Genomic DNA, 13,450 nt, shown 5'->3' with positions numbered 1-13,450 from the left:
AATTTTTTAATACCCAATTATTCTTGCTTTTTTCCTGCCTATTTTGTATTTATGATTTTTTTTCCTCTAATGCAATTACTTATTTGTCTTTTTAAACATGCTTAGAACATACAGTGTTTTTGTCTTTTTTTGTGCAGTTTCATCAAATGCCATGGCACAGAAATAACATGAAAGGACTGTGAGAGTCTGGTCAATGGGCATCTCAGTGAGAACCAGTGTAGACTAAAAATCTGAAGCTTCCTCAAATATTTAGCTCTGAGTAAAATCTCTGGTTCCTTTTTAAGCCTGGCACGGAGGCAGGAATCAGACTGGGGGGAAGGCATTAACAGGCATTTAGTAATGCCTGAGATTGACTTTCCCACTAATCCAGTGGAGCAGAGTTTACAGTCAGATTTATTTTCATAAACAAAATAGAGAAATGGGTTATATCTTGAGAAAATGAAATTATGGTTGTCACTTTGTACCTGCTCTATGTGCCTTCTCTAAGAAAACAAAAATGAAAGGGCAATTTACATAGCTTTTATAACCTGCCATTTTCACTACTTCTTTCCATCCTTATATATTTTCTTTTGCTTTTGTTAACTTTTAAAAATTAAAATATAGTTGATTTACAATGTTGTGTTAGTTAGTGGGTTCTTTATACCATCTGAGCCACCAGGAAAGCCTGTACATATACTCAGTTGCTTTAGTCATGTCTGACTCTTTGTGACCCCATGAACTGTAGCCCACCAGGCTCCTCTGTCCATGTGATTTTCCAGGCAAGAATATTGGAGTGGGTTGCCATTTCCTTCTCCAGGTGATGTTCCTGACCCAGGGATCGAACCCACGTCTCCTGCATTGGCGGGTGGACCCTTTACCACAGCGCCGCAAGGGAAGTCCATATATATATATATATTTTTTTTTTTTCAGATTCTTTTCCATTATAGTTTGTTGCAAGATATTGAATATGGTTCCCTGTGCTATACAGTAAATCCTTGTTGTTTATCTATTTTATGTATAGTAGTCTGTATATGCTAATTCAAAACTCCCAATTTATCCCTCCCCACTCTTTCTTTCCCCTTTGTTAACCATGAATTTGTTTCCTATGAGTCTGTTTCTGTTTTGTAAATAAGTTCATTTGTATCATTTTTTAGATTCCACATATAAGTGATATTATATGGTATTTGTCTTTCTCTGTCTGACTTTCTTCACCTAGTATGATAATCTCTAGGTCCACATGTTAATTTTATTCTTTTATTTTGCTCTTTGTTCACATCAGTTGCTCCTTTATTTCTCCATTTTCTTTTTATTCGATTATCTTTGTTTCATTGGTGAACTACTTGTGGGCACCCTAATTTTGTCCTGTGGAGAAAAGATGGAAAGTATGCTCCTTCAGGCCTGTCTGTTGTCAAGGAGACAGAGACCAGGAGATGCTGGGGGTGTTGTCAAGTAGAGCCAATGCCAGCCAGGGTGGCAGAGGAAACTATGGCTTGCAAGAAACAATTCTAAAGCTGTCAGATTGTCGGAGCTCCTAGAATACTCCTCAAAGCTGGCTTGCATTCAGGAAAGGGCTGCCTGTCTTCTCCTGTGCAGTGACAAAACAAGTGGAAAAGCTTGGGGCATTCTGTCTCACGCACTGGAGAGCAATGTGGAAGAATGTCTGGGCCGGGTCAGGGAGGAAGCTCATACAAGAGGAAAAAGCCAAATTTTCTCTCTCACCTTGACTCCATCACAACAAACAAGGTGAACTTCCTTGAAGTAGCTTTACTGGCAGTGGACAGTAACGTGGGATTGTTGGAGCAATAGAGGAAGAATATGATGATTCCAGATGGTGACTGATGCTGACAGATTTACCAACACATGAGGACCGCTTTGGGGGCTTCCAAAGATACCTGGAGGAGCGGTCTGAGAAAAGGGAAGCTGAGATTGTGCTCTCAAGCAGGTGATTGTTCAAAGCGTTATGATCTGGCCTTTAACGTAGATGTACCATTTTTTATACTTATACATGGAGTTCATTTGGGGGCCTTCATCTGGGGTTATTTTAAACACTAGTGAATCTGTAGCACATCTGTACAAATTAGTTACCTAAGAATATTATACAAGGGACACTTGCTAAGGGAATATGTTATGGCCACTCAGAAAAAAATAGAATGGATCCCAATCCCAAATTTGGTTGGGATGCTGAAACTGATGATGCCACAGACAGATCAGAAAGGCGTGAAAGCACTTCCCTGGTGGTCCAGTGACTCAGACTCTGCACACTCAATGCAAGGGACCGGGGTTAAATCCCTGGTCAAGGAACTAGATCCCACATGCCACATGTCACATGTTGCAACGAAGATCCAGTGCAGCCAAATAAATAAATAAAAAATTTTAAAAGGGAGCATGAATAGGTTTATTACTCACTGGGGAGAATAGGGTGGCTGTTAAGCAGGTGTAAATAGCTGAGAGAGCAGGGAAAAGAGACTGCCGTGAGGGTACTCTAATGTTTGGAAGTAAGGCCAAGGTAAGGATTCTGTATGTGTTTGAACTTCCTGCTGGTAGCAAAGTGGGGAGCACCAGACTCATGAGCAAGATGTGAGACTTAAAAGCTGTCAGAGAACTTTAAAAAAAAAACAAAAAACAAAAAAAAAACAGGAGTCAAGCTGTTTATTACAGTATGTGACCTTGTTAACAGTTATCTTGCTGCCAGCTAGTTGAAGCTGATGTTGATGTTTTGCCATAGCATACTTTCATGCAGACAAAATAAACCACTAAAGTTGTCTTTTTTAAAAAGTGGCTGAATCATAAAAACTAAAGAACACCCCACTCTATCCCACTGCATCCCTGAGCCTCACTTCATCCTGTAATTTTTTTCCTTTTGATCATCTCCAGGAAGTTGCTCCGGCTGCTGCCTCCAGCAACAACAATAATGATGCCACCGTGATGGACAGTAGGTTATCAATTGTGTCTCTGGATCGGGAGGCCAGGGAGGCAGGGCAGCATGCACAAAACTGTATTCAAGGTGTGTTAAATAAGAAAATGCTTCACTATGCAGGAATTAATGTGATAGTCACATCTAGTTGAGATAGCAAAGATTTTGCTCACAAAAGCCATTTATTCCACTTTGATAAGATTCAACCAAACAGGGACTTCCCTGGAGGTCCAATGGTCAGGACTTCACCTTCCAATGCAAGGGATGCAGTTTGATTCTTAGTCAGGGAGCTGAGATTCCACATGCCTCAAGGCCAGAAAATTATAACATGAAAAACAGATGCAATATTGTAACAAATTCAAAAAAGACTTTTAAAAGGGCCCACATTAAAAAAAAAAGATTCAGTCAAATAAAATCATTCATTACTGGCTCAAGCAAGCTTCACAGGGCTGAAAACAGACAATGTTGGCCCAGGGAAGATTCTACCTGAGCGGAATGAAGATCTTCATGGAAGTCATATTGCTCAAATTCTTAATGCTGCTCTTCTTAATTATGTAAATATTGAGCAGGGAAATTATTTTCTTTTTTTTTTTTTTAATACTCATTCATTTCATTTCTTTAATATCCAAATGCTGAGCAGGGAAATTCTTAAAGCTCTATCTACATTTTCCAATGATGCTTATCAGGATCCTCAAAGGCAGTGAAAACTGCCAAAAAATGAAGCAATGAAAAAATAATCTCATGAAGGGGAGGCCAGAACCACTGTTAGGACCAGCAAAACCAGGGACTTGACTTCAGTGGTTATTCGAGAGTGCCACAGAGTTATCAGGGGAAGATGTCTCACACGGTGGAGCACTGCTGACCCTCCCTGAGGACCGCGTCCTGGAGAATTACCAAGCGCTTCAGCCAGGAGTCAACAGTTTCCCATTCCCAAGAGGAAATTCTGAGAAGAACCTTCAGAGGGTGTATAAAGAGTTTACATTGGCTTCTCTGATGGTTCAAACTGTAAAGAATCTTCCTGCCAATGCAGGAGATGTAAGAGATGCGGATTTGATCCCTGGGTCGGGACAATCCCATGGAGAAGGGCATGACTCCAGTATTCTTGCGTGGAGAATCCCATGGACAAAGGAGCCTAGTAGGCTATATAGTTCATGGGGTCTCACGGAATCAGACACGACTGAACACCAAGTACATAGAGAGTTTACAGAAGGGAGATTAGATACAGTGGTCTCTTGGCTGGCAAAGGCTGAGCTGTGAGATGTGTGAGGGGAATCTGCCCAGATCTTTCTCTCTCTCTGGGCGTCCATTCTCCATATGCACCTGTGTAGACACCAGCCAGGTCAAGAAATAGAATATTACCTCACTCCCCTTCCAGTCACAACCTCCCACTGCCATGACTAATAAAGCTGCAGATGACTTCTGCCTGTTTTGTATTGGAGTTTGGCTTCCTTTGTGGAACAGTATGGGATAAGAGTCATTCCACTGTTGTGCATAGCAGTAGGTTCGTTCACTCTCAGTATTGTATGACTACGTAACTGAAAGTGGGGTCTGGCTGCTCGCTGCTGAAAAGCAGGTAAAAGGCAAGGCTGGTGGGAAGGAAAGTTTGCTTTATTTTGGATTCTGGGAACCAAGGGTGTAGGGTGAGGAAAGGTGGACTCCTGTCCAAAGGCCTACTCCCCCCATCCCCGCCCCACCACTGACAACCACTGGGCAAGAGCTTTTATAAACGGAAGAAGGAGGCTACGTGTGGAAACAGCACAGCCAGCTCCGACAGTCCTCTTGAAACTGGACATGGCATCTTGATTGTTTTAAGTACAGTTAATCTTCAGGTCTAGGGTTGGTTTGTTCCCATTTTCTTGAGAAGAATTCCCAGAATTCTGGCAGCTTACGTCATGGCTACCATCTGGTCATTATGTAGTTAACTTCTTCCACCTGGTGGGAGGTTTCAGCATCCACAAGACAGGTCACAAGAGACAGCTCAGATTATTATCTATGGCCCTTGAAGAGGAACTAAAGAGTTTTTACTCTACTTAGTGACTAAACTGTTATTATTTAGTCTTGGTGGACTGTTTTTCTTTGTTTCTGCGTTTTCTCACTTCTCTGATTAAACTTATTTTTTGGCTAACTCTTTCCACAGCAAAAGGTAGGTAGAGGACATGGTGGGAAGGACCATGGGGTCCTTTTCCATTTCAAATACACCACAATTTATTTCTCTCTCCTGAGGCTCATGGACATTTGGGTTATTGCCAGTTGGGATATTATGAATAGCATTGCTAAGAACCTTCCTGTATGCCTTACATGTATTCAGGAAACATGTATGTGCATTTATGTTGGGCATCTATCCGGGAATGCACTTACTAGGCCACATCATATGTGTATGTTCAGCTTACATAGATGACATCAAAGGATTTTCCCAAGTGGGTTATGAGAGTTCTAGTTACTCCACATCATTGACAGAATTTGGTATTATTAGTCATATTCTAGTTGATATTTTTAATGTGTATTTCTCTGATAACTAATAAGGCTGAATGTTTTGTTATATGTTTATTGTTCATTTGAATATCATCATTTAGGAAGTTCAAAATTTTGCCCATTTTTCTTTTGGGTTGTCTGACTATTAAAAAATTGATTTTTACGAATTGTTTTTATACTCTGAATATAAGTCCTGTGTCACATATCATATATTGCAAGCATCTTCTCTGACTCTGGTTAATTTGTTTTACTCTCTTAATGGTATCCATTTTTTTTTTTTTTTTTTTGACAGGGGCAGTGTTTATAGGTATAGCATCTCCTTTGATTGCCTCATGGAAAGGTTGGGTCATAACTCCTGAGTTAATTTCATTTGGTTTTGTTAAAATAAGAGTCTCTAGTGTGGATATATAGTTATCCAAATCTGGACCTGACCCCTTCTGGGTGTCTGGAGTTAAACCATCATGCCCTGACTGTCCACTTGCAGGGGGCCCATGTTGTCCTCCTTTCTGACAGCATAAAGTCCCCTCCTGAAACTCCAGAACAGGGCTCAGGGTTCTGGAATTCAGGAGGGAAAGATGGACAGGGTAGGTGAGAAGTAAGTGAAGAACAATCTACCCCAAGGCATGGACATGTCTCTCCTCACCCTGACTTTCTGCATTCACTGACATTGGGTCTTTGAGGATCACAAAACATTAACAGACATGAAACTGGTAAGAATAGCAGTGAAAGTTCCTTAATCTTCAGGTCTCATAAAATCCCTGCAAAATAGGTGACTTTCTGCTCCCCTCCTGAGATACATATGCCCTTGTCCAATACAACCTCATAAGATGCTGCTGACGCCAAGTCGCTTCAGTCGTGTCCAACTCTGTGTGACCCCATAGACGGCAGCCCACCAGGCTCCCCTGTCCCTGGGATTCTCCATGCAAGAACACTGGAGTGTGTTGCCATTTCCCTCTCCAATGCATGAAAGTGAAAAGGGAAAGTGAAGTTGCTTAGGTCGTGTCCGACTCCTAGCGACCCCATGGACTGCAGCCTATCAGGCTCCTCCGTCCATGGGATTTTCTAGGCAAGAGTACTAGAGTGGCTTGCCATTTTAATGGTATCTTTTGGTGAACAGAACTTTTTAATTTTAATGTGGCCCAACTTATCAAGTTTTTCTTGATGATTAATGCTTTTAATGCCCTAAACTTAACAAATAGCATTCTAAATATTCACTAGAAGCTTAATAATTTTATCTTTTACATTTAGGTCTATGGTGCATCTTGAAATGATACTTCTATATAGTGTGATATTATTTTTATTTTATACATTGATATCTCCATAAATGTGTTTATAGGTCCTTGGACAAGAGTAAAATGAAGATAGGCATATCATGTGTCTAAATATTTACCAGTTATAAATCAACCTGACAAACTGTTAAAGGAAATATAATCTATTCTTCTACTTTGACAGAGCAAACTTCCTAATGTCAAAATTGAAAAATATATTCATAATCATGTTTTTATGTGATTGACGTTTAGTGAAATACTAAAGATGACTAAATTCAATTATTGAGCATATCTGGATGTTCTGTTGGGTTGGTGATGTTTGTATGAGCAATAAAGTAATACATTCATAATTCATAAATTATTGTATTTTGTTTATAAAGATCCCTCCCCGCCTTGTGGCTCAACTGGTAAAGAATCTGGCTGCAGTGTGGGGGACCTGGGTTCAATCCCTGGGTTGGGAAGATCCCCTGAAGAAGGGAAAGCCTACCCACTCCAGTATGCTGGCCTAGAGAATGCCATGGACTGTATAGTCCATGGGGTCGCAGAGTCGGACACGACCGAGTGACTTTCACTTCACTTCACTTTGTTCATAAAGATATTTTAAAACTTTATTTTAACTAAATCACTAATTTTATTATTATAATGAATCTTTTTACATAATTTTTCTTCTGTTGACAGTAATGATCAAAGAGTTTAAAGTAATGTGTAGCTTTCATCAAAATGAACAAATTTTGAACATATTTTTATTGAATGTTTCTGGTGTTTTTTGAAAGCTAATTCTTCTAAGACATTCAATATCACTTATTAAAGTTAAAAATAAAACAAAACTCTGTTTAGTAAATATAAAATTTGTTAATTTATTTCAATAAACTAGCAATTCTAAATTTGACTTTTGGGAATGAATTAATGGACCTTAATGCTGGGAAAGGTTGAAGGTGGGAGCGGGAGGGGACGACAGAGGATGAGATGGTTGGATGGCATCACTGACTCAATGGACATGAGTTTGAGGAAACTCTGGGAGTTGGTGATGAACAGGGAGGCCTGGCATGCTGCAGTCCATGGGATCGCAAAAAGTTGGACACAACTGAGCAACTGAACTGAACTGAATGGAATATTATTTAATACTTTCATACAAACAACACTCTTCACAGTTCTAACATTCACTGCTAATTAGCATCACATTTCGCCCATGTGAGTCTAAATCCACATAGGTAGAAATGTAACTTAATTAATTTAATTTAATAATTTAAATTTAAATTAATACTTACTTTAAATTAATATTGCAAAAATATTTTAAGCTGCTATGAGCAAATGGCTGCAAATAGCTTACCAATTCCTGGTGCTTCAAAATGATATTTGAAACATAAAGAGAAGCAGGAAAATGGATGCCTGGGACTACTGAGAAATGATACTTTGTTATGCAAGAATTTATCGCATTCCTGCCATCTAAAAGGAAGGATTTGAGAGGTAATAAATGTGTCTTATCTGATACCCAAGCTTGCTACTACTTAAGCCCTCCCAGCACTTGTAAGCTTTGAGTCTCTGATGCTGGCAATGACAACCCACAAATCTCAGTGCTTTGGCACCCAGCCACCTTTGTACACTGAAATGTGTTATGTGCTAAATTTTAACACATTGAAAACTAATGTTTATTCATGTGGCCAACTTAACTTGCTTTGTGTAAACCTCAGAATGTAGCTGGATCTCAGTATAAGAAGTTCAGTCATTACCCGTAAAGGGCATGGCCTCTAGGGTCACGGAGCACAGCTCTGCAGGTTGTGCCCTGAACAACGCTAAGTATGTCTAGTCACAGGGTAGTCAGTTTTAACATTTTAAAATGATAGTTTTCCAGCAGATGGCAGTAAATTATTTGAAGAAAAGAAGCTTAAAAAAAAAAATTCTCACAAAGGTGTTACATAACCAGCAGCAGTGTTGGGTCATTCTCCTTCTCAGGGGTAGCATCTGCTCAAAGTTTGAGGCTGCCCTTCTAGACCATACATCAATACCTATAGCTATATATAAAATTAAACAGTTGATCTAAGAAAGAAATGGGAAATTTTCATTCAAGTCAAATCCGAGGACTAGAGCCCTGGAAGAACATCTCAGAAAGCTCTGGGAACTATTTCCCTAAGTCAGGGCACACGGGACTTTCCTGGTGGTCCAGTGGTAAAGAATCTGCTTTCCAGTGCAAGGGATGTGGATTCGATCACTGGCCTGGAAATTAAGATGCCACATGCTGTGGGGCAACTAAGACCATGCTCCGCAGCTAGAGAAGCCTGTGTACCACAACAGCATATACATATATGTATATATATATATATATGTCAGGGCACAGTTACACAAATATTTTGAGACAAAGGACTATACATTAAATGATGCATATTATGGATGGTTTACACATCTTGATCTAAGCCCCTAATAATATCTGGAAGGAACGTTATCTTTTAAGGAGTGGTCTTGTTGAAGTAGGAGAATGTCCAAAAATGGGACAGATTGGTCTATGCATAATGCAGACACACACTGCCCAAAAGGGGAGAGAGAGGAAGCCAAAGGGCAGAGATAATTTTTTATGTTTAACTTTTTTTAATGTCTTGCCATAAAATATGAATTTTACCACACACTAAGTAATATTTATGAAGCTCTTCTTTATTCTGTTGCAGAACTGGGCTAAGTTATTTACATATTTTATCTCCTAATTCTAACCTTGTAGGGTGGATCCTATTTCACAGATAAGAAAACTGAGGTGGGGAGAGATGAAATGATTTGCCTGAGGTCAGTTGGCTACCAAGTAAGAGTTTTGGAATTAGAACTGAACCTTTGACTCTGGAGCCCTAACCACTGCACTCTACTATCTCTACATGGCTATTGGCTGTAATGTACCCATGATCCAGAAGCAGTGCCACAGATGTAAAATAAAGGCTACCATAAGTCCAGACCAGGAACCTCTAACTGCTTCATCCAAGACGATGGGCTTCTCCACTGGCTCTTTGGTTGAGGTTGGTGGTAATTACACCACACTGCAATTTGATTCAAAGGCCTAGAAGTTAGATGACTTGAGCCTGGATTCATGTTCAGGATATGCTCAGTAATGCTACACTTTGTTCCTGGCCAGTTTTAACCAACAAATTTGTTATTTTTAGTTTGTAATAATGAAGTAAAATCTGCCATTAAAACCAATGCTTTTATTTATTTATTTGGCTGCATTGGGTTTCAGCTGTGGGATCTTTAATTGTGGCATGCAAATTCTCAGTTATGGCATGTGGGAGAACCCAGACTCCCAGCACTGGGAACTTGAATTAATTTCCTGATCTGATGCTATTTCCCTCGTAATTTAAATTTCCAGAAGAGTCTGATTGGCTCACTTGGGTCTCAGATCCTGCCTCCCCTACCACCCTTGATTGACAGTTCCACCAAGACTGTGCATTTCCTGTAACAGGAAGTCTGGTGGTGAGACAGTTCACTTGCAAGTGATAAATGAGTAGCAGGACCAGTCATTCTGGTATAAACTATAACCATAGGGCAACCACTCATTGTTGTTCAGTCGCTCAGGTGTCTGACTCTTTGTGACCCCATGGACTGCAGCACACCAGGCTTCCTTGTTAATCACCATCTCCTGGAACTTGCTCAAACTCATGCCCATTGAGTCGGTGATGCAATCCAACTATCTTGTCCTCTGTTGTTCCCTTCTCCTCCTGACTTCAATCTTTCCCAGCATCATAGTCTTTTCCAATGAGTTAGCTCTTTGCATCAGGTGGCCAAAGTATTGATTGAAGCCTCAGCTGCAGCATCAGTCTTTCCAATGAATATTTAGGGTTGATTTCCTTCAGGATTGACTGGTTTGATCTCCTGACAGTCCAAGGGACTCTCAAGATTCTTCTCCAAACTCTTACTATTTACAAATACTTCTCAGCATAGAGTAGAATTTTCTCAGTATTGAGCAATCGAATAGAGAAATAAATTGGATTATTGACCCTGATAGGAGACTCCAAGAGTCATTCACAAACTTTTGATTTTGGTATTCAGCAAAGCAACTTCTAGGAGTCATTGATTTTTTTTTAATGATAAACTGCTGCTTCTGCTAAGTCGCTTCAGTCGTGTCCAACTCTGTGTGACCCATAGATGGCAGCCCACCAGGCTCCCCCGTCCCTGGGATTCTCCAGGCAAGAACACTGATGTGGGTTGCCATTTCCTTCTCCAATGCATGAAAGTAAAAAGTGAAAGTGAAGTCGCTCAGTCGTGTCCGACTCTTCACAATCCCAAGGACTGCAGCCTACCAGGCTCCTCCGTCCATGGGATTTTCCAGGCAAGAGTACTGGAGTGGGGTCCCATTGCCTTCTCCGTATGATAAACTAATGTTATAAAATTGAATTCTTCTAATAAATGTATAGTAATGAAATACTGGTTTCACTAGTTTATAAATGAGGTTCTTGTGAAGAAAATATCCTGTTGCTGAAAATATCCTGTTGCTAAAAATATTTGAAAACTACTTAATCAGGCCACTGTAAATGATGCCAAAAACTCAGCCTCTGCACCAGTGCCAAATCGAATCTCAGAGACAGAGCTTTGGGTGAAGTAGAAAAGAATAGCTTTATTGATTTGCCAGGCAAGTGGGAACACAAAGGGTTTGTGCCTCAAAAACCCGTGTGTCCCAAACTGGGAGGATTTGGTGAGGAGTTTTATAGCAATGGTTCAAGGGTGGAGTTGCAAATAAGGATCATGGTGTTTGCAGGGCCTGCCCTCCTTCAATCTGGCCTCAGGTCATCTCTTTTCATGTCTCTGCATATCCTCTCTTCCCTGATTAGCAACTGTTCCAATCTACCCTTTGGAACTCAGGGAAGGTCTTGGAGGCTGGAGTCTATTCCATGCAAACAAGAAAAACAGAGGCTACAGGAAAGAGTCCCACAGGGTCCAGCTTAGTTTAATAAAGAGGCTATTGTTGGATTTTGAGCTGAGAGTTTAGACACGATAATGGAAAGCAGAAGGTAACACCAAGATCTAACTGAGAAGAAATGTATAGGATTTGGACCTGAGTGAATCAGGGGATGGCAGTGGGTCAAAGGTAATGCCAAAGTTAGTAGGTCTGGAGTGTTAACTGAGAGAACAGTAGTCAATAAACACATAAGGAAGATGGAGGAATGAGTAGATGGAGAAGTCTAAACCTCTTTACCTTACAAGTAAGTAAGTAGTCTCAAAACTTTTTTCTAGCCTTTTTCGGGGGGGGACGGATGCATAAGAGAGGTATTTTGAAAAAACACTTTAGATTGATCATGATGAAATACAAGCTCATATTCTAAGGCAAGTTAAGGAAAATTTAAACATAAAAAAATTTCTCTGGCCTTTGGCCTTCTTTTCCCACTCTACTGTGCATTGTGTATCTGCATTATACATTGACCAGACCTCCCCAGCAGCAAAAATGCCTACTCAATCATAAAGAATAACATTCTCCTAGCACCAAGAAGACAACTCCTTAAAGATAACATTCCTTCTTAATCTTGTAAGGCGACATGATGACCCACTACTTGGTACTTGCAGAGACAGATTGCGCAAACTTTTAATAGGTCATTTAAGATACAGCCCTCTGTCTCAAAAACCTATATAACTATGCTTTGACCTCTAATGGGTGGAACAGTTCTCTGAGTTTCCTGAGAGGCTGTTTCCAGGTTATAATCCTCAATTTGGCACTAATAAAATTTTCCATTTCTTTTTTAGATTGACTGATTAATTTTCCATCAACAATAGTCAAGAGAAATTATTTTTATTCACATTAATCAGTATGTCTTCATATTATTGAAAAAAGATGATGTAAAATGAGAAATCAAAATCCAAATTATTTGTTTATTTTGCTCACATCTCATTATTAGTTGTTTGATGAATGATAAGACCATCTTTTTTACAGAATGGATATGTACCATGACAGTGTTTCTCAAGAAGGCAGGACCATTCATGTAAATTTTGGATAGTATAGAATAACTGTATTGTATCAGTTAATTATAACTGCTGAAGATCAAGTCCAGGCAAATTCTATTTTTACTGTCTGTGCATTTTGCAACTTTCCCAGGAGACAGATGGACTCTGTCTTCTTATTGATTCTTGAGTTAGAGGTAGGGGACACAGTTGGCTTTCCTTAATATGTCTAACTAAGGGCATTTGGAGATGAAAGAAATTAGAGAAGAGGATCATGTTGTAATAACAGTTATAATAATAAAAATTTATTGAGTATATAATTTAAAAAATTTATTACTATGTTCTAGAGCAGTTCAGGAGCTTTACCTGAAATATTTCACTTAACCCCCACAAAAACCCTACAAGCTGGTGCTATTATTATTATCTCTCTCTTTTTTTTCAGATGGTAAAACAAGGCCCAGAAAGTTTCATTATCCCAGGATCACATAGTGAGAGGTGATAAAGTTGGGGTCTGAATCAGTTAACTTGACCCTAGAAGCCAGAGTTGAGGTAGGATTGGGACTGGCAAGAGGATTTCTTCTTAATAGCAATTTTATGGTGATTTTATTAGCATCCTAGGATTTCTTAAGAATCAGAGAGTCCAGTTTCTTACCTGATAGTATAACAAAAAGTATCAATCTAAAAACGTGGTGGTCACTTAGCCCAGTCCTCTGGATTCAGGTTGTATATTACAATTCTTAAACTAGAAACACCACCAAGTAACTACCCTGATAGTGTGTTAAAATCCATCATTGCTTTATTCTACTTTGAATTTTTTTCATATTTTTCCTTTCTGTGGAAGCCAGATATTTAAATGACTCCTATAAATTCTCCAAAGGTTTTTTTATTTTATTTTTTAATGCTCTGCCCACAT

Source organism: Muntiacus reevesi, chromosome 6 (assembly GCF_963930625.1).
Source record: "Muntiacus reevesi chromosome 6, mMunRee1.1, whole genome shotgun sequence".
Classification (NCBI taxonomy): Eukaryota; Metazoa; Chordata; class Mammalia; order Artiodactyla; family Cervidae; genus Muntiacus; species Muntiacus reevesi.
The sequence above is the reverse complement of the archived record's forward strand: the minus strand, read 5'-3'. Positions refer to the sequence as shown.